The 21,879-nt window shown below is 38.0% G+C and overlaps 1 protein-coding gene and 1 non-coding gene across 3 annotated transcripts in view; both read right to left on the bottom strand.

Annotated features, from left to right (window-relative positions):
- Positions 1-21,879, bottom strand: part of COMMD1 (copper metabolism domain containing 1) — a 159,221-nt gene that overhangs the window by 22,299 nt on the left and 115,043 nt on the right. The window lies entirely within an intron of this gene.
- LOC134363470 (small nucleolar RNA SNORA42/SNORA80 family) lies at positions 9,819-9,952 on the bottom strand. Its single transcript, XR_010021725.1, has one exon. It is a non-coding gene; the product is annotated as a small nucleolar RNA SNORA42/SNORA80 family (small nucleolar RNA).

Genomic DNA, 21,879 nt, shown 5'->3' with positions numbered 1-21,879 from the left:
GAAATTTATCCATTTCCTCCAGATTTTCAAATTTGTTGGCGTATAGTTGTTTATAGTAGTCTCGAATGATTCCTTGTATTTCAGATGAATCAGTTGTAATATCGCCTTTTTCATTTCTAATTTTTGTTGTTTGAATCTTCTCTCTTCTGTTTTTTGTTAGCCATGCTAATGGTTTGTCAATTTTATTTATCTTTTCAAAAAACCAACTTTTTGATTCACTGATCTTTTGTATTGTTTTTGTGTTTCAATTTCATTAAGTTCTGCTCTGATCTTAATGATTTCTTTAGTCTGCTGACATTACGTTTGGATTGTTCTTGTTTTTCTAGTTCTTTAAGGTGAAGTGTTAGGTTGTTCACTTGCCATCTTTCCATTCTTCTGAGGTGAGCATTTAATGCAATAAATTTCCCCCTTAGTACTGCTTTTGCAGTATCCCACAGGTTTTGGTATGATGTATCATTATTTTTATTAGTTTCAATAAATGTTTTGATTTCCTGCTTGATTTCTTCTTGGACTCATATGTCATTAAGTAGAATGCTGTTTAATTTCCATGTGTTTGTATAGTTTCCAGAGTTTCGTTTGTTATTGATTTCTAATTTTAATCCATTGTGGTCTGAGAAAATACATGGGATAATTCCAATTTTTTTTAATTTGTTGAGACTTGATTTGTGACCTAATATGTGATCTATCCTGGAGAATGATCCATGTGCTGATGAGAAGAATGAATATTCTGAGGTTGTTGGATGGAATGTTCTGTAGATACCTGCCAAGTCCAATTGGTCTAGAGTATTGTGTAGATGTTGTGTTTCTCTGCTTATTCTTTGTCTAGATGATCTGTCCCATATTGACAGTGGAGTGTTCAGGTCCCCTGCTATTATGGTATACGCACCCAACACTAGTCTATTTCCTTCTTTAGGTCTAATAGAGTTTGTTTTATAAATCTGGCTGCTCCAACGTTGGGTGCGTATATATTTATGATTGCTATGTCTTCTTGATGGATCGATCCTTTTATCATTACGTAGTGTCCCTCATTGTCTCTTTTTATGGTTTTTAGTTTAAAGTCTATTTTATCAGATATAATAATAGCTACTCCAGTTCGTTTTTCTTTTCTGTTGGCATGGTAAATCTTTTTCCATCCTTTTCCTTTTAGTCTATGTGAGTCTTTACGGGTGAGGTGGGTCTCTTGAAAGCAGCGTATAGTTGGGTCCTCCTTTTTAATCCAGTCAGCCAGTCTGTGTCTTTTGATTGGGGAATTTAAGCCTTTTACATTAAGAGTTGTTATTGAAAAGTGTTGATTTATTCCTAGCATTTTACTGATTATTGTTTGGTTGTCTTAGGTGTCTTTTGTTCCTTACTTTCTAATTTACTGTTTGTTTTCTGTGTTTGTTGGTTCCTTGGGTTTAGACAGCCTTTTTGTTTGTTTTCTCTTCATGAATGCCATTTTTATTATACTAGTGGGTTTTGATTTTTCTTGGGTTTTCATGGCAGTGGTAGTTATTTTTCAGGAACCAAACCCAGTATTCCCTTGAGAATATCTTCTAAGGGTGGTCGTGTGGTGGTGAACTCCCGCAGTTTTTGTTTGTCTGAGAAATATACTATTTGCCCTTCATTTCGGAAGGATAGCCTTGCAGGGTAGAGTATTCCTGGCTGGCATCTCTGTCTTTTCGTGTTTTGAATATGTCTCCCATTCCTTTCTGGCTTTTAGGGTTTGTGATGAAATATCTGATGTTATCCTGATTGGGGCTCCCTTACCCTTATAGGTGATTTGATGCTTCTCTCTTGTAGCTTTTAAGATTCTCTCTTTGTCTTTGAGTTTTGTCAATTTGACTATAACATGTCCTGGGGAAGACCTTTATGGGTTGAATACGTTTGGAGATCGTTGAGCTTCCTGGATCTGAAGATCTGTGATTTTTCCTATACCTGGGAAGTTTTCTGCCACTATTTTGTTGAATATGTTTTCAATGCAATCTCCTTTTTCCTCCCCTTCTGGAATACCCATGACTCAGATATTTGAGCGCTTAAGGTTTTCTGATATCTCTCTCAGATTTTGTTCAATGCCTTTGATTCTTTTTTCTTTCTTTTTGTCTGCTTGTGTTATTTCAAACAGCCCATCTTCAAGTTCAGAGGTTCTCTCTTCAACTTCTGCAAGCCTGCTGGTTAAACTCTCCGTTGTGTTTTTTATTTCGCTGAATAACTTCTTCAGTTTGGCCTGTTCTGCTACATTTTTTTTCAGGGCATTGATTTCCTTGTACATTTCTTCTTTCAGGTCCTGTATACTTTTCCTCGTTTCATCATGATGTGTAGCTGAGTTTTCTTGTATCTCATTCAGTTTCCTTAGAATTATCACTCAAAATTCCTTGTCAGTCATTTCAAGGGCTTCTTGTTCTATAGGATCTAGAGCTTGAGAGTTATTATCCTTTGGTGGTGTACTTTCTTGATTTTTTGTATTTCTGGTATGTTTTCTTTGATGTTTATTCATTGTGGCAGGGGGTTTCACAGTCCACAGGTTTGACACTATTGACTGACTAAGATGTTGCTCTGGTTGCCAATTTGGTATGGCTACCTCAGTGACTGCTCAGTTGGCCATTAGTGCCTTGCGTGTGTGGTTGCCTCAGGTCTTGGGCCTCTCCAGCGAGCCATCTTTCTGGTCAGCTTGCACTCGGCCAGGCTGCTGGATCACGGGGCCGTACCACATGGTGTGTGGTCTCTGCTGAGCTTCCACCTCCCATGCTGGACTTCTCCCTGTTCTGTGCACTCTGGGCCGGGCTGCTGGGATGCGCGGAGGCACTGCAGAGCGTGTGATCTCTGTGGAGATTCCCCTTTCCTTGCTGGATGTCTCCCTGCTCCGTGCGCACTAGGCTGGGCTTGGGATGGAGCCGGGTGGCAGCGGTGAAGCCTACCTGCTGCTGGATCGCACGGCGGCGGCCCCCCCACAGGGTGTGTGGACTCTACGGAGCATCTATTTCACCTGCTGGACGTCTCTGTGCTCCGTACGCATTGGGCCAGGCTGCTGGATCGTGCGGCAGCAGTGTGGTCCCCGTGAAGTTCCCGCCTCCCCTGCCGGACGTCTCCCTGCTTCGAGTGCACTAGGCCAGGCTGGGAATGGAGCCGGGTGCCTGCAGTGAAGCCTACCTGCTGGATCACGCAGTGGCGGCCCCACAGGGTATGTGGTTTCTGCGGAGCCTCCACCTCCCCTGCCAGACGTCTCCCCACTCTGTGCTCACTGGACTGGGCTGGGAATGGAGCTGGTTGGTGGCGGTGAAGCTTATCTGCTGGATTGTGCGACAGCGGCCCTGCAGGGCATGTGGTCTCCGCGGAGCTTCTGCCTCCCCTGCTGGACGTCTCCCTGTTCCATATGCACTTGATGTTACATTTTTATAGTTTAAATCGGTTGATTTGTGGGAGAGAGTGACGCTAGGGACCGTCTATTCTGCCATCTTGACCAGAAGTCTACAGTGAAGGTCAGCAGTCATCGGAATGAGTAAATGTCAGATGTCCTTCTCTCCAAGGCTTTTCCAGGTCCGTCGCTGATCCATGGAGTCAAAAAACTCACGTGGGGCACCACTTGTTATACTTCTGTGTAATGGAGATGCAAAAAGGATAACTCAAAGCAACATGAATGCAATGAGAAGCCTGAAGGGACTGCACCTTGGCAACTGCTCTGTTAGAAAGGGGTCCTCATTTCTGAAGGCTCCTGTGTCCCAAAACTTTGGTGAAATAAATTTGTTATACTTTTGTTTATCTGTCCTTGTCATAGGAGTGCCAGCTGTGACCCTTATGATGGGTAAGAAAAGGTATTACACCTTTTCCACTGCTATAGGACTCACGACATGCCACCCCAAAATATTAGGGACTGGAACATATCCCCCAGAATCTGTCTCTATGGCATAAGGATTATTTTGAGAAACTGCAGACACAAGAGAAGTCTTGAAAAGTTACCCTTTTGTAAGAAAAATCTATAAAAGAAATCCCCACTTAATTAACTCCCTCTCTACACCAGGAGGAGGATGACTAAATCGCTAGAGACTCTTAACCAATGGAGAAGGCATAGACTTAAATTTGCTTAACAAGCCTTACTTTGTTTTATCCTTTTCCTGGCCATTACAGCCAGGCCTTTCCCCCATCCTTTTTTGTTTCAGAGAATGATGCTATTTAAGCCTGAAGTTTAAAAAATACCCTTTTGAGATCTCCTCTAGAGGTTTACTCATCTCTCTGGGTTATCTCCCATGTATACAGTAGATATACATGTTATTAAGCTTTTGTTTGTTTTCCTCCTTAATCTGTCTCTTTTCATAGGGTGTCCCAGATAAGAACTCATGAAGAATGAAGGAGAAAGTTATTTTTCCTCCCCCATACTACAAAAGGTTAAAGTACAAGCAGTATTGAGAGAAAAGATATACAAAGATAAACCTATTTCCCACCTAATACAGAGACTTTAACCATATAAACATAATTGTTTCAACTCTAAGTAGCTCAGGGTCAATGTCCACACTCCCTCACAGGGCTGATTATTCCTGTCAGGCCTAAAGGAAGAAGTGGAGGTCAGAAAAGCAACCAACATTTGCTTGGGTCAGCTAGTTCTCAATGTAAGGATTACAAAACCCTAAGTCACTGGATTAGGCATATAATACTAGTTGAGGTCTTATTTATCTATTTATTTTTTAAATAAGATGACTGGTAAGGGGATCTTAACCCTTGTCTTGTTGTTGTCAGCACCACACTCTCCCAAGTGAGCCACAGGCCGGCCCTTAGTTGAGGTCTTATACTTGCCAGATACAGTTTTAGACATTGTGGATTCAGCTTTAAACAAGACAACCCTTGCAGAGCTCCCATTTTAATGGAAAAAGAAAGACAAATGAAAACAATTTAAAAGGCAATCTCAGGGCTGGCCCATGCATGGCTCACTTGGGAGAGCCTGGTACTGACAACACCAAGTCAAGGGTTAAGATGCCCTTACCAGTCATCTTTTAAAAAAAAAAAAAAAAAGCAATTTCACTAGATCATGTAGATCAATACTTTTTATGTCATGAGAAAACTGTTAGCCACCTCCTAGGTAGTTTATTCAAGGGTGTAAAGAAGACTGAATAAATTATAGATAGAGGCTGACCCAGTTCCAAAATTCAATTCTCACATTATTGTCTACTTTGCTATGGTTCGCATCTTTGCTCTGTCCTTTGATAATAACAAAAGCAGGATGACATCATTTATAGGGAGATAATAAAGACCCAGACAGTATAAAATTGCAGAGCACAAGACCAGAAATCAGAAGACCAAGGATCTACTTCCAATTCTATCACTTAATATTCATGGGAACTTGGGTAATACTTAGAACCTTTCTTCATCTATCCCATCCCACTTCATAGGATTTTTCAGAAGTTTTAATGAGGCAACATAATAAAAGAACTTGAAAATGCTTAAAATACTGGACAAATGCTAACTAAAATTGCCTAATCAAAACATTTTTAGGAAGCCTCAAGTTTGAAAAGAGACAGGAGTAACTATTTAAGACCAAAATGAGTCCCTGGCTCCTATACAATAGCTGTTTTGAAATCTTTGCTTTCACTCGATTGTCCCAAAGGGCTTCACCCTTTGGAGGAAATGGATCCCAAAAGTGATGGTGAGGTTCACTGAGCACTTTTAGGTGACTACTTCAATCTCACTGAGCCAAGACCAGAAAATTACTTTCTGAAAGTTATTTCATTTCTTGGTATTCTGCCCCATGATTAAATGTCCTTATGTAGGAGTTATTATCACTGATTATTTTGTTAGGAGGTAGGAAGTAAGTATGACATCACCTCTTTCAGTTACTAAGACACTGATTATCAACGAGCACCTTGACAATCTCTCTTCTTGGAAGACTGCCCTTTTGTTTTCTTGCGCATCTCTATAGTCACCTTCTTAAATTCAATTGCACGTGGGGCAGGAGGGACAAGCAGAGAGTTTTTCGAGGGGTGATAAGGGAAGCGAGTGAGGAGTGGTGGGACTGAAATGGTGAGTACAGGTATCATCCAGGAAGATAACAGATTCTGAGCTCTAGCCTGCTGTTTGTAGAAAAGTGGGCCCACTGTTGCCAGATATTTATTTCAAACGATTCTAGAAATTACATTTTTGTGTGACACCCCCAAAATTTTATCTGCAAAATACCTATAGTCACCTGGGGCTACTATAAATTGAAGGGCATCTGAATTAGTCCATTTCTGTTGCTTATAACAAAATACTTGAAACTGGGTAATTTGTAAGAAAATGAAATTTATTGCTTACAGTTTATTTATTTATTTTTTAAAAAGATGACCAGTAAGGGGATCTTAACCTTTGACTTGGTGTTGTCAGCACCACGCTCTCCCAAGTAAGCTAACCAGCCATGCCTATATAGGGATCCGAACCCGTGGCCTTGGTGTTATCAGCACCTCACTCTCCCAAGTGAGCCATGGGCCGGCCCTTGCTTACAGTTTTAGAGGCTAGAAAGTCCAAAGTCCAGGGAACACATCTGGTAAAGGCTTTGTTGGTGGTGACAATGATGCAGAGTTCTCACATGGTAGAATGGCAGAGCAGAGAGAGAGCTAACCTTCCCAGTTGGCTCCTTTTAAAGCCATCAGAACTGCACTCATGATCACCATTAATCTATCAACTTATAAATCAGTGAATGGATCAATCCATTCACTAGGCATAGTCTCCACAATCCAATCACCTCTTCAAGGCTCCACTTTTCAATTACCATAATAGGATTTACCCCTTTCCCAACAGTGACAATGGGAATCAAGCTTCTAATACACAAAACTTGGGGGAAACAATTCAATCCTTATCAGGAACATAGTATGCCACCCCTAAATATGCCACCTTGGCATAAGGATTCCCCCCCCCCTTTTTTGGTGGCTGGCTAGTATGGGGATCCAAACCCCTGATCCTTCTTTTTTTTTAAATCTGGCATTTCTGAGTAGTACATAAAGATTATTTTGAACTGAAGGTAATTGAGAAACAGCAAACACGAAAAAGCTCTCTACCCTCCCCCTCTTTGACAAAAAGCAGAACATAAATTTCCCTGTGTAGGGCTGGCCTGTTAGAGTGCCATCTTATAACACCAAGATCAAGGTTTTGCACCACTACACTGGCCAGCTGCCAAAAAAAATATATTAAAACAAAATTTCTCTTTGTGAAGGTGTCCCCTCCACTTTCATATAGGAAAGGCAAAAGGACTCTTAAATCAGGCAATCAGGACTCCTGAGATAACCCTAGATTCTTACCAGCCCAGAGAAAGCCAGAGATAGGTCTATATAACAAACCTTACTAAAACAACCCTTATCTTCCATTAGTTTCTCCCATATGTTTATCTTTCTACATTTACCACCCCTACAAAGCTCAAACTGATTTTCCTTTGTCTTGTCACATTTCCACAATTTATCACTCTTTGTTAAAAATGGTATATAAGCCCTAAGGCTTAACTGCTTCTTTAGGTCTTTACTTCTTTTCTTTGAAGGCCTCCACATGCATATATAATAAATTGTTTCTCCCTTTAATCTGTCTTCTGCCAGTTTAATTTGCAAGTCCCCAGCCACTGAAACTAGGAGGGTAGAGGAAAAAGTGTTTTTCTCCCCTACAAAATTCACAATGTAGGTTTCTTCTGGCAGAGAAAGAACAAGTTATTTAAAAAGTATTTATTGGTGCTAACATATAATTTATTATTATTCTGATTTGGGGAAGTAAATATTAAGGTGAGCCCTGCAAGCTAGATATGAGAAAGAGAACATTTGAGGCTGGGCAAACATGGTGCACAAAGACATCAAGGTAGAAATATGCCTGGCATGTTAGGGAGACGAAGGGGAATAAATAAACTAGTTCAGCTCAAAGACAGGATTCCTTTAGAGAAGGTGTAGGACATGTGAAAAAATTGTGAAAGACACTGAATTCTAAAGAGTTAAGATTTTTATAGATAACTTTTAAAGGTTAAAGTCTATAGACAATGGAGAGGCACTATTTAGAAGAGGATCATTGTGTTTCATATCTTGTCAAGGGTTATATATTACTATTCTTTCCATTTTTCCAAAATAGAAGATAAGGCTGAATGCTGAATAATAAAACCCAAAATTTCTGAAAAATTCTCAAATGAATGCCAGTTTAACCAGCCATGCTATAAGTCAACTCTGTTGGCAATGTGGTAAAGGCTTTCAAAGCGAAAATTAAATGATCTCTAAAGGGCTATTTCTTTCTGATCAATAAAACATTTAGAATCTAAAACCCAAAGAAAAGGCTACTGGACAGTTTGGCAAATTGTCAGGTTTGTCATCAGGCAAAGCTCTCATCAGACTGCCTGACAGTTGGCAGGAAGCTGGATAGGGAAGATTTGCCTCATAAAAGTCTTCAACTGGGCACAAAAGCCCCAGAATGCATGGCCATCCATATTCACCATGTAAAGACATGCCTCCAGCAGCTCATGTTTCAACCTCAGAGCCATTTTTGTTTTCTTCTGCAACAAATGATTCTGGGGCTATCAGTCCATTTGCTACTCAGTAAAATTCCTGGAGACAAACAGCCAAGAGAATAGGGCTAGTGATTTTCATCATGACCTGTGACACTAAAACACCAAATTAAATGGACTTTGCTCTTTTAGAGAAAACACCCTAGAGGACAGAGTTGAAAAAGGCCATATACGCATTGCTAAAGAATTCAAACTTTATTATAAGGTGATGTGGGAACCATTAATGAATTTTGGCCAGGTAAATAACATGATTAGAAGCAGCAGATTTTAAGGAACACTAACCTGGTGGTAATATTCAGGATGGCTCAAAGTGGGAAGAAAGACCAGAAGTACGGAAACCAACTCAAGCAAATGCAGAGTTAAGAATGAGAATGGTAGGTCTATAGGATAGTGAGGAGGCCAGTGTGGGCCTCACAAGGCCTAGGAAACCACCAAGAACTGTTGCTGATCTCTTGCAGGCATGTGTCTTTCTCTCTCACACACACATAAACACTCACACACATTGGTGTACACTTCCCACACAGGATCTCTGTTTATGCTTACCAATTCTGTTCTTTTCTCCCTTTCATAAAACTTCTGCAGTGTGCAGAGGGCCAATAATTACTATCCTAACCAAGCTCTAGTGATCTCTCAGTTATAGTGTTTATTGCCACTTGGTAGCTTCCTAATGTCAATAAGTTGGAAATCCTGAGAAGAATCTATCTCACTCAAAAACTATTATCTCTGTGTAATAGCAGAGCCCATCACACCAAACCACGTCACGAATACCTGTTTAGCCTACGGATGGGCCACAGTTGGTTAACATTTCCTCTGATCTAATTCACTGGGGCCAGTAGGTAGGGTTGAAAAGCCGGCATTGTCTATAATTCACCCAGCAAGGATGTAGGGAAAGTAGCTTCTCTTTAGTTGGCAGGGTAGGGGAGGCAATATATACATATATATATTTTTTGCTATAGTTCAGGAAAAGCAGAAAATAAAGCTATCCTAGGTAGAACACAGAGAAGGTTTAAAACCAAATACAAGTGATGGCCATTTAAAATTAACAAATGGGGGTGGCTGCTTAGCTCAGTTGGTTAGAGCACAGCCTTGTAACACCAAGGTCAAGGGTCCAGATCCTTGTGCTGGCCAGCCAAAAAAATAAAAAATAAATAAATAAATAAAAATTCACATTAGATTAGCAAACGTGTAAGATTAACTGGTACCAATAAAAAGAAATAGATCATTTGACTAAAAATGGTGAATATGTGCCCTTTGATCCAAGCAAACTACCATATATAAAGACTATGTTACACGAAATGATTGTTCATGTTCTAAAGGATTTCGCAGGTCTTTTTTTTTTTCTTTCTCCCACTGTGCAACCTGCTCCACTGCCAGCAGCCTATGGGCATAGAGGCCAGGCAGTGATTTGGTGCCAGTTTGCCCTGGCATGGGGTACTATGAGAGGCCCAGGGGGTTGGGCCTATCATAAATCCAAACCCATGCATTCATAGGTCTTTTATTTTATTATTTTTTAAATTATTACTATCTTTTTTGGTGGCTGGCCAGTATGGGGATAGGAATCCTTGACCTCGGTAAATTAAAAAAATTTTTTTGGCATCTGGCTGGTATGGTGATCCAAACTCTTAACCTTGGTGTTATCAGCACCATGCTCTAACAAGTCTTTTAAATACAATCCCCTAATGCTGAAGAATTAAAATTTCAGAGATTTAATGTTCATATGATTTTTTAAGGAACTTATATATTATTTTGCATGAATAACACATTTCAATCATATTTAAGTTTAATATATGTTCTATTTAGATTTAATATTCATATATCACTATGTAATCTGGAACCCAAAATAAAAACTCCAAACAAAGTCAGCATATGCAAGGAACGTAATAGACAAGCAAAGATTTCAATAGAAATTTAAACTCACAGCAAGCAACTTTGTTCAGACTCTGACAATAACACAAAAAAATATTTTCTGTTTGCTTAGCATTTTGTACCACTCAATCTAATGACACTGTATATACAAGGGTACTTTTAAAAAGTTCATAGAAAAATAAAAAGATAACATGAAACTTTCTACAAAGTTTTTGAAGTTCCCTCACATTTGCTTTCTTTACATGACTGTTCCCTGAACGTAAAAGACAGACTGTGTGGTTTTTTTTTATTTGTTTTTGTTTTTTCTTTTGTTGGCTGGCCACAGGGATCAATCCCTGGACTTTGGTGTCACCATCACCACACTCTCACCAACTGAGCTAACTGGTCAGCCCCAGACTGTTTTGTTTACAGTTGTATCTCAAGCACCTAGAATCATGCCTAGGTACATAGCAGGCACTGCTAAATTATGAATGAGTAGCTGGCAGGAAGGATGTAACAATGGAATGAACGAAGGGGTGCTTTGAATCCTGCCACCCGGTTTTATTATCCTACAACAATGCTTCAAGAATACAGATGGAACACATACAACATTAAAATTTTAATTATTGAGCATAGTTTATTATAGATAACAGAAGATTCCATTTCTATTTACATTGCTGATTTCAGGAAACATGTACAAAGATGGCAACTTTTTCTCATGCTTTTACCATCTATGAAACAAAATTATTCTTTTCTAGTCATTTTTTCAGTGGTATGAAGATCAATTCTTGAAATTGCTCAATTGGTCTCCTCAATGAATTACAGAATTCAACTAAAAGTTAAAAGCAAAATTACTATATGCAGAGTTACAAAGGTGTGGTTGTGTTCTATATATAGTCTACACCCCAAATAAACTCACAGTAGTACACAAGAGATGTACACGCACAATAAACTACAAATAGAAGTAAAATGTCAAAGACATAATAAAAAAGTCCAGGTATTATGAGTGCATATATAAGGAGAATATCAAGTCTGGCTGGAAGAATTAAAGAGTTTTATGAAGGAAATGACATTTGCTCTAGGATTTTTAAAAAAATTTAACAATGTCTATTTGAGCAAGAAATAGATTTTAGAACTGGGCAGCATTCTGGATCAAAGATTGTGCAGAATGCCCCCACTTCCAATGTGGTGAGCTACATTTATAACCAGAAAACATAAAATAACATCAGAGTTCATCTGACTGGAACAGTTTGGCGTTTGCCTTATTTGGGCAGCCTTTAGCCTGGAACTGACTGAGGGTTTGGCTACTAGGATTGGCTGAGATGTACTAGAATTTTTACAGAAAGAAATAGAGGAAGAGATATTTTGGAATAGAGAAAACAACAAAAATACAAAAAGAGTGCAGTGTGTTTGTATAAATTTTAAAAGTGTAGTGTGATTGAAGGAGAGTCAAGGTGGGATACAGAGTCAAGGTGAGATATCACCATAAGGCATTAAGATTTAATACTTCAGGGAATGGGAAGCTGTGATATAATGGGAAATATATATTTAGTCTTTATCCCTGGTTCCTGGCACATAACTTGTAAAACTTTTGGAATCTCCAATGATAAAAGTGTGTCTTTTTGTATACTAATGAGTGGTGGCTGGGGGGCCCTAAATAGCTTCAGGATGGGAACTGGTCATCAAAAAGACCAAGGCCATAATTAGAGGGTTAGAAATTTCAGTCCTACCCCCTGACCTCCAAAGAAGGGAGAGGGGATAGAGATGGAGCTAATCATCAGTGGACAATGACTTAATTGATGATGACTACGTAATAGAGCCTCCATAAAAACTGAACTACAGAGTTCAGAGAACTTGGAGCTGGTGAACACACCAAGGTGCTGGACAGATTGTGTGTCTGGAGAGGGCATGGAAACTTTTCATTCTTTCCCCCATACCTTGCTCTATGCATCTCTTCCACCTGATTGTTCCTCAATTGTATCCTTTATAACCAGTAACAGTAAGAAAAAGCACTTTTCTGAGTTCTATGAGTTGTTCTAGCAAATTATCAATGCTGGGAAGTGGTGGCTGTGGCAATATCAAATTCATAGCTGGACAGAAGTATGGGTATGCTTGTGGCTGGCATCTGAACTGGGGCAATCTTGTGGAACTGAGCCCACAAGTGAGACCTGTGTGGTCTGTACTCCAGGTAGTCAGTGTCAAAATTTAACTTCAGAACACTCAGTTGGTATCTAGTAGGTGTCTCCAGAGTTAGAGAATTGATGTGTTAAAAAACAAACAAACAAAAACCCCACACATTTGATGTCAGAGGTGTGAATAAAAACAGCCCAAAGACACTCAAGAGGAGTCAAATCATCAGATGTATATTTTAGGAAGCAGCGTGAAGGACTAGAGGTGTAAATGACCAGAGACTTGGAGAAGAGAACCTGATTTAGGGCAGTGGGCATGGAAGTAGATGGATGCATGGGTACACAAAATACTGTATGCATATAGCACTAGGTAACTAAACGAACTGGAGATGAGAGAGATAAAAGATCACTTATACAAGATACTTCAAAAAGTTCACAGAAAAATAAAATTGAAAGATAATATGAATCTTTTCATTAATTTTTTGAAGTACCTTTATATTTCCAGCCTGGTTGATAAGTATGATGGTGACGCTATTAACTGAAACAGAAAATCAGGAGAAGAAACATATTTGAAGTAAAAACAAGACACATTGAACTGGAAGTGTCTGCAGTGCATTTATGTAGCTCTGCTTACCATGCAGTTAAAAAATGTGGATTGAGTCTTTGAGGAAAAAGGAGAGCTAAATACATAGATTTGGAAGCAGCTCACAAGGAGATGAGAATGAAGACAGTGGGGGGTGTAGGGTGGATGTTATTTTCAAGTGAAAGCACAGAGAAAACAGAGAAAAGCCTGAGGCCAGAAGTGTGTTTATAAGACAAGTAGTGAAGTACAGAGGAAGGCATTAATGAAGGAAACAAGGAAAAGAAAGGAAAGAGAAATAGGAGGATGCAGTGTCAAAGAAGTCAAGGGAGGAAGGAGAGGTCAAACTACCAAATACGAAAAGTGGACTGGAATAAGAAATATGATGCTGAATCTGGTAAATAGTTATTGGTGACTTTTGTCAGAACAGTTTAATAAAAACAGTAGGGGAAAGAAGATGGTTACTACTAAGACTCAGGAGTAAATGGAAGTAAAAAAGTACAGACAATGAGTATAGACTATTTTTTAATGAATTTTTTCTTATTTACTTATTTATTTATTAAAAGATGACTAGTAAGGGGATCTTAACCTTTGACTTGGTGTTGGCAGCACCACGCTCTCCCAAGTGAGCAAACCGGCCATCCCTATATAGGGATCTGAACCCATGGCCTTGGTTTTATCAGCACCACACTCTCCCAAGTGAGCCACAAGCCGGCCCTTAATGAATTTTTAAAGGTAAGCCAAAGGGTCTCCAATTTCTCATTATAAAACATTGATATTAACTCCCCACTAGAGGCTGGCTGGTTTGCTCAGTTGGTTACAGTGTGGTGCTGATAACATCAAGGTCTGGGGTTTGATCCTTGTAATGGTCAGCTACAAAAACAACCTCCCCCCCCCACAAAAAAACAACTTCCTACTAGGAACATGGTGGATGTATTAAGTAGGCATTTTTATGAAATATATCAAGGTTTTTAATGGAATGATAATCAGCAGGGAAAGGTAATTAGAAATATCTTTATCCAGAAGGGTGTTTGAAAATAACGTTGAGGGGCCAGTTAGCTCAGTTGGTTAGAGCATGGTGTTATAACACCAAGGTCAAGGGTTCTGATACCTGTACCGCCAGCCACACACACACACACACACACACACACACACAATGAAAACAACATTGAGTCCTGTTTTTACACAAGTATACCAAATACAGGTTTTCAGTATGAGGATTTGTTATCTATCATCCATATGCATTCAGCCCTTTCTTTGATGGATCCTGAAACAGTCATGGCTCTGATGAACACTACCTCCAAATCATTAAAACATTAGGATACCTAAACAAAATTATGGAGAATCTCAGAAATACTGATGACAACTATTATTAAACTTTGATAATTTTGTTGAGACTTAAAACATACATTTTGCTATTTGTAGGACATTATTCAGAAATTGTTCCAATATTAGACTGCTGTTTTACATGTAGAAATGTCTCTTTATCCAAAAATTAACAATATAAATAATCTGTACCCCAAATAGGTTTTTTGTTTGTTTTTTGCAGCTGACCAGTATGGGGATCTGAACCCTTAATTCTGGTGTTATAACAGCACACTCTAACTGAGCTAACCTATTAGTCCAAAATAGTTTTGAATGCTACGTACACTGTCTAGTTCTGGGGAATATTGATGAACAAAGTGTTATAGACATTGAGGACATTTAGGTGATAAATAATAAATGATGGTGTGTCCATTGTTTTTTATAAAGTCAAATATTTTTGATGAGAGGGACCATCATTATTAAAGCATTAACTAAGCACTCACTATAAATAAATGTTTAGTTGAGCATAAAATGCACTAACCAGAACAGACCAAAATTTTCATTTCATGTTTTTGACTAGAAAAAAATTCAGACTAAATTATAACAATCCTTATAGTTCTGAAAGAGCAATTGTGGACTTAGAATGGTCTAGAAAGACTGAGAAACAGCTTTTAAAATCCATCCCTTCTTTTGCTTTTAACTGTGTGTGAAGCAGTTTTCTAACCTCTTAATGACCACAAACTACTTCTGTAAATTAGGTCTAATAATATTTGCCTGCCCACTTCAGAGGGTCATTTGAAAATTATGAGATAATGTTCTTGTAACTCTTTGAACTGCACAGATAAAAGGCTCTAATTATCAATGATCTGTGAAATTATTCTGATGTCATTTTTCCTACTCAGGTTTCCCTAAAGTCTATGCTTGAAAAAGGCTACCAAAATTTTAAAATATAAGTCTTGGTTTTTCTAATCTAGATGTAGGCCAGTTACAACAATTAGAGAGACTATGTAGAGTGTTTAAAAGAATACTAGTAAGACAAGACATGCTATAAAAATAGTCATTCCCATGAAAAGAACAGAAAACCATTTAGAAAGCAACTGATGTTGGCATATTTCCACCTAATTACAAAAATGATCATATGAGCTTTTTAAAGATATCATAAAACTAAACATTTAATTATGAATGGAAAGTCATTGTGTAAGCCATCTGCTCCTGATTTATGACAATGGAAGTTGTATTTAGAGCTGACCCTATGAAGAAGAAGAAGAAAAATCCCCAAACAACACAGAAACCAAAGTTTTAAATTTTGCTTCATTTAGGAGAAAATAAAAAGATATTTAATGAAATTTTTTAAATGCCAGAATTTCAGTGGCCAATCAGACTGAGTACTCTGAGTGCAATGTGTTCATTGATGAGTGGTCAATAGACAAGAATGACTCCATGAAAACTAAAAATCTCAGTCTCTAGGACCTGGGAATATTTCCTGTCACTCCCTCTGTTTTGCTCACACCATTCTTAGATTCTGAATCCCTTAAATGCCTGGGTATCATCCACAAACTCTATATCCTAAAAATCTCTCCTCCTTCCCCTTAAGCAAAACTTTCATGAAAAAATTCACCTATGAACTATTCTTACCAAAAATAGATCTGAATCTAACCACATCACTAGACTTACTTCTCATTTTAAAGGAAACACAGGAACAAAAAGAAGTTAAATGACACATGAGTAAGTAGTAAGACAAATCCAGAAAGTGAGACATTGTATAAGAACATTGGCTTAGACACTTCCAAAAAATAAATAGATAGATGAGAGAGAAAGAAAAGAAAAGGTGGTAGGATTACTGTAGATCAGTAGGACTATTCTAGTCCAGAAACTGGCAGCAAACTTCAGCGCATGAGTCAAATACGGCTTATTCCTGTCTTTATTAAAGTTTTATTGGGGCTGGGCCGAGCCCGTGGCGCACTTGGTAGCGTGCTGCGCTGGGAGCGCGGCAACGCTCCCGCCGCGGGTTCGGATCCTATATAGGACTGACCGGTGCACTCACTGGCTGAGTGCCGGTCACGAAAAAACGACAAAAAAAAAAAAAAAAAAAAAAAAGTTTTATTGGGGCTGACTGGTTTGCTCGCTTGGTTAGACCATGGTGCTGATAACGACAAGGTGAAGAGTTCAGATCCCTATACTGGCCAACCACCAAAAAAATTTTTTAAGTTTTACTGGAATACAGTCAGGCTCATTTATTTTCATATCATCTATGTCTGCTTTCACACTACAACGGCAGAGTTGAGTAGTTGTGACAAAGACATTGCGGCACACAAAGCCCAAAATATTTACTATCCACATCTTTACAGAAAAAAATTTGCCAGACTATAGAAAAATATAAAAATTTGCCAAACAACTGATGACTAAAAATACCAAAAAACAAAACAAAAAAACCAGAGAATAAAGGGATATAGAAACAATGCAATATGAGAACATTTATTTGATCCTGGTTCAGGTATCAGCAAAGTATATATACATTCAGAACTGGAAAAAGTCTATGTTCTGTTCTTTGGCGTCACAGAGAAATAAAAAACTCAGCATCACAAATCAAAAATTCATTAAAACTTACGGAATTTGGTCATTTGTTGGGAGGGAGGGCCTATATCCAATTCCTAATCCCGCATCCACTGATAAATTGTGTTAATTGATACACGGTTAACTTTGAGGTCCAATGATAAATATGTATGTATATATATTTAAATGACACTTTTCTAGCTACCAGAAAAGAGAAATTAGATCTCTGACTTACACTATACACAAACAAATTCTTCATGGGTTACAAATGCAATGTTAATGCCAAAAAAACAGGAAAACCCAAAACAGGACAATATTTTTGGAAGAGATCTAACAAAAACCAGAAACCTAAAATAAAAGCATAAAAAGATAGACATATTTAAATATATAAAAGTTAAAAATCTTCCTGAAGATAAAAACATTAACAACATAAAAAAAGCAATAAACTGCAATATATAATAAATTTTAAATTCCTATAGTACCATACCAACCAGCCACAAAAAAAAAAAAAAAAAAAAATTCCTATAATACAAACAGCTGTTGTAAGTTGGTAAGGATATCATAAACAATCCAACTGAAAAAAACAGGCACAGGAGGTGCACAGGCAATTAATAAGAGAAAATCTAGACAGCTAACAGACATATGACAATAGACTCAACCTCCCTAGTGGACAAGCAAATGCAGAGTAAAGCAACAATGAAATATAATTCTTTAAAAATCCAGGTCCATGGTGTATAATTTTTTTGATGTGTTGCTGTATTCTGCTTGCTAATATTTTGTTGAGGATTTCTGCATTGTAGTGGATTGCATTACGTCCCTCCAAAACTCCCTGAAGTTTGAATTGTGTCCCCCGAGTGTTATATATTAGAAACTTAGACCCCACTGTAACTGTTAAGAAGGTGGGAAATCCTATTATGGTAATTGAAAGGTGGAGACTTGAAAAGGTGATTGGATTGTAGGACCATGCCATAGTGAATGGATTAAAAATGGTGGTCAGGGTCATGGTTCTGAACGCTTTAAAACAAGAGGAGAGTCTGTCTTCCTCTCTCTCTTGCTCTCCCTGCTCTCTCTGCTTCCTCCATCTTGTAATGTGAGATTCCCGAGTCACTGTCGCCACCACCAGATGGACTTTGGACTTCCCAGCCTCAGAAACGGTAAGCAATAAATGTCGATTTTCTTTATAAATTACCCAGTATCAAGTATTTTGTTATAAGCAATAGGAACGGATTAATACATGCATCTATGTTTGTCAAGGATATTGGCCTGTAATTTTCTTTTTTTGTTGTGTCTTTATCTGGTTTTGGTATCAGAGTTATGTTGGCCTCATAAAATGAGTTTGGGAGCATGGCTTCTGTTTCAATTTTTTGGAATAGTTTGAGGAGAATTGGTATTAATTCCTCTTACTGGTTGGATAAAATTCAGCTGTGAAGCCATCCAGACCTGGGCATTTCTTAGTTAGAAGATTGCTGATTACCGCTTCAATCTCGTTGCTTGTTATTGGTCTGTTCAGATTTTCTGTCTCTTCTTGGTTCAGTCCGGGTAGTTTGTATGTGTCCAGAAACTTATCCATATCTTCCAGGTTTTCATATTTGTTGTCATACAGTTGTTTATAATAGTCTCTAATGATTCTTCATATTTCTGTGGTATCGGTTGTAATGTCTCCCTTTTCATTCCTGATTTTTGTTATTTGGGTCTTCTCTCTTCTTTTCTTTTTTTTTGGTTAACATAGCTAATGGTTTGTCTATTTTATTTACCTTCTCGAAAAACCAACTTTTTGTTTCATTGATCTTTTCTATCATTTTTTGGTATGCATCCAACAAGGGATTAATATCCATAATATACAAGGAACTCAAGCAATTACACAGTAAATAAATAACCCAATTAAAAAATGGGCAAAGGAACTGAATAGACATTTTTCAAAGGAAGACATACAAATCACCAACAGGTACATGAAAAAATGCTCAACATCACTAGTCATCAGAGCAATGCGAGTTAAAACCACATTGAGATATCACCTCACCCCAGTTAGACTGGCTATAATCAAAAAGACAGAGAATAACAAATGCTGGTGAGGATATGGAAAGAAGGGAATGCTCCTAAGCTGTTGGTAGGACTAAATTAGTACAACCACTGTGGAAAACAGTATGGAGTTTTCTCAAACAACTATAGATAGATCTTCCACACGATCCAGCAATCCCACTTCTGGGTATATACCCAAAAGAATGTAAATCATTATGTCAAAGGGATACCTGCACTCCTATGTTCACTGCAGCTCTGTTCACAATAGCCAAGATATGGAACCAACCTAAATGTCCACTGATGGACAATTGGATAAGGAAAATGTGGTATATATACACCATTGAATACTACTCTGCCATAAAAAAGAATGAAATTCTCCCATTTGCAACAGCATGTATGATCTAGGAGAAACTTATGTTGAGTGAAATAAGCAAAGCATGGAGGGATAAATACCACATGTACTCTCTCATACATGGGAGCTAAGAGAGAAAGAAGGAAGGAAAGAAAGACCACAGTGGTGCATTGGACTTGCAGAAGGAGAGAGCACACCTAGGGAAACAAAGTAGGGTGGGGGAAAGGCAGATGGGGAGGGAGGTCAGGGATAATTGGGTGGAGGACGTGGGATATAATCACAATTTGTGGTAATGGGCATGCTGCCAGTATAGATCTGGCCAGCACACCTTGGGCATGAGTGGTGACAATCAGCTTTGTACTCCACGAATATTCATCACCAATTAAAAAAAAAAATCCAAGTACTGGGCCAGATGCAAAAAAAAAAAAAAAAAAAAAATCCAGGTTAAGAAAAATTAGAGTGATAATTTTCAAGGATGATAAAGGGTATAGGCAAAGGAGCAATCTTAGGTGTTGCTGGCAGAAATGTAAACTATTACAACTTTCTTAAAAGTGATCTAAGGCTGGCTGGTTAGCTCAGTTGGTTAGAGCACAGTGTTACGAGGTCAAAGGTCAGATCCCTATGCTGGCCAGCCGCCAAAAAAAATAAAATAAAAAGTGATCCAACAACAGCTATTAAAAATCAAAATATGTATACCCTTTGTAACTTATATATATGGATATACACACATAATCAAGGACTTCTCTGTGTGTGCTGGATTGTTTGTACTGGCAAAAACATCAATAAAAACAAAAAAGTAGAAAAATCTTGAATGTCATTAATAGGAGAATAGTTGACTAGGATGTGCAATGAGCATTATGCATCTGTTAAAAAAGAATGAGTTATGCCTGTAACTACTGAGTTGGAGAGTTGCCCATGATCTTAGTGGTAAAGCAACTTGTTTGAGTAATATATATAATAGAATCCAATTTTGGTAAAAACATCCAACCATCCCCCAAAACCCCAAAAGTATGATTATGTTTGTATTTGCAAGGAGAAAGATGTGAAAGGATACTACCATTGGTAGAATTGGGGGATACCTTATTAAAGTTTGCATATTTTTGTATTTTTCAATAATTTTATGGACATGTATTCTTTTGAAATTTTTGAAAAGAAACAATAAATAAAATTTACATAAGATGGGAGTTCTTTATCCCATTTAGTGACTGTTTAAAGAGAATTGGGACTATAAACCCCTGTTCCTCTGCTGGAAGTCAAATGCATGCAACAACTTCTACTGATTTCTCCCCCGACCTCGACATAACCCAAATGTACATCTCAGGCACCAATTAACAAACACCAAGTACACAAGTTATCCACTCACTCAAAGTGTACTTATTTTCAGCCAAAATTTGGGGTACTACAAATAGGCAGTGAATAAGGCAGCCACAGTGCTAGTCTTCATCTTCATCCTGGCATTCTTTGTGGACATTCTTTGGAATTATTTATAACATAGCTAGGTACCAGAGCAAATCACACAGAATGTCAGCCATTTCTACAAAAGGAAATCAGAGCAGCACAACTATTTACATTTCCCAGGAAGTAGATTTCATTGGGGCCTTTACTTCAGACCTTTTGGAAAGATTATATTCAAAGTTATTACTTTTCAGTGCTTCACATTCTATCCTCCCTATTTATTTAAATGCTGCCTAAAAGCCCTCTGCACAATTCTCAGTTAATTTCCAGTTCACTCAATTTTTTTTCTGTTGATGTCTGACAACGAAATTAGCAGACAGAATTTTGCCTTGGAAAAAAACTCTTTTTACATGATACCTCTAGGAATGCAATCTGAAGAAAAATGGTTTGTTTCTGAGCACCTACTCACCATGCAAGCCATTAGAAACACAAAAGTAATAAAACTAGGTCCCTGTCCTGGAATTTGCAGTCTCCTAGAAGACAGAGACATGTAAATAGATCTGGTCCATAAAGTAAAGTACAACAGGGATATGTGTGGGAGGTTATACAAGTTGCCTGTGACACACGTAACAACTCTGCTTGGTAGGCAGACTCAGAAAAATCTCTATTTGAAATATACAAAACCATTCAACTGGGGTATTTTTACCTATGATCAGTCACTTATCAAAATAGGAAAGGGGACTGATTTGGTTAACCCTGATGTCATCTCCCTGTTTAAAATCCACTATTTGCTCCTTTTATATTAACTCTAACAAGTACACTTAAAATTTGTAATTTTATTACAAATTGGAACAATGAGTAATGTTTTTTCCCTATCTTAAACCAAATTAATATATACCAATAGCTAGCATTTAAACAACATAATTTTGAATTTGCCTAGTAACAATTATTCTTAACAAATAATAAATGCAAAATTATTTTTATTCTCTAAAAAGGATCTTTACTTCTTCCTTTCACTTGGTAAACTAATGTTCCTCAATTTTCTGGCTTTGGATCTTATCTTCTTTACTCCCTCCCAGGGCAAATGTGAACCAACACATCACCATGACAATCAACTCTCTGCAGTTTACTTTTATATTAATAATTTAGGCCCTGACATTTCTCCTAATCACAGTTCCTGTATTTCCAACAATATGCTAGACACCACCACAAAGCCATCTTCCTATGTCTT

The sequence above is a fragment of the Cynocephalus volans genome, chromosome 14 (genome assembly GCF_027409185.1).
Source record: "Cynocephalus volans isolate mCynVol1 chromosome 14, mCynVol1.pri, whole genome shotgun sequence".
In the NCBI taxonomy this organism is placed as follows: domain Eukaryota; kingdom Metazoa; phylum Chordata; class Mammalia; order Dermoptera; family Cynocephalidae; genus Cynocephalus; species Cynocephalus volans.
Note: the sequence above shows the minus strand (reverse complement) of the source record. Positions and strands in the feature narration are given on the sequence as shown.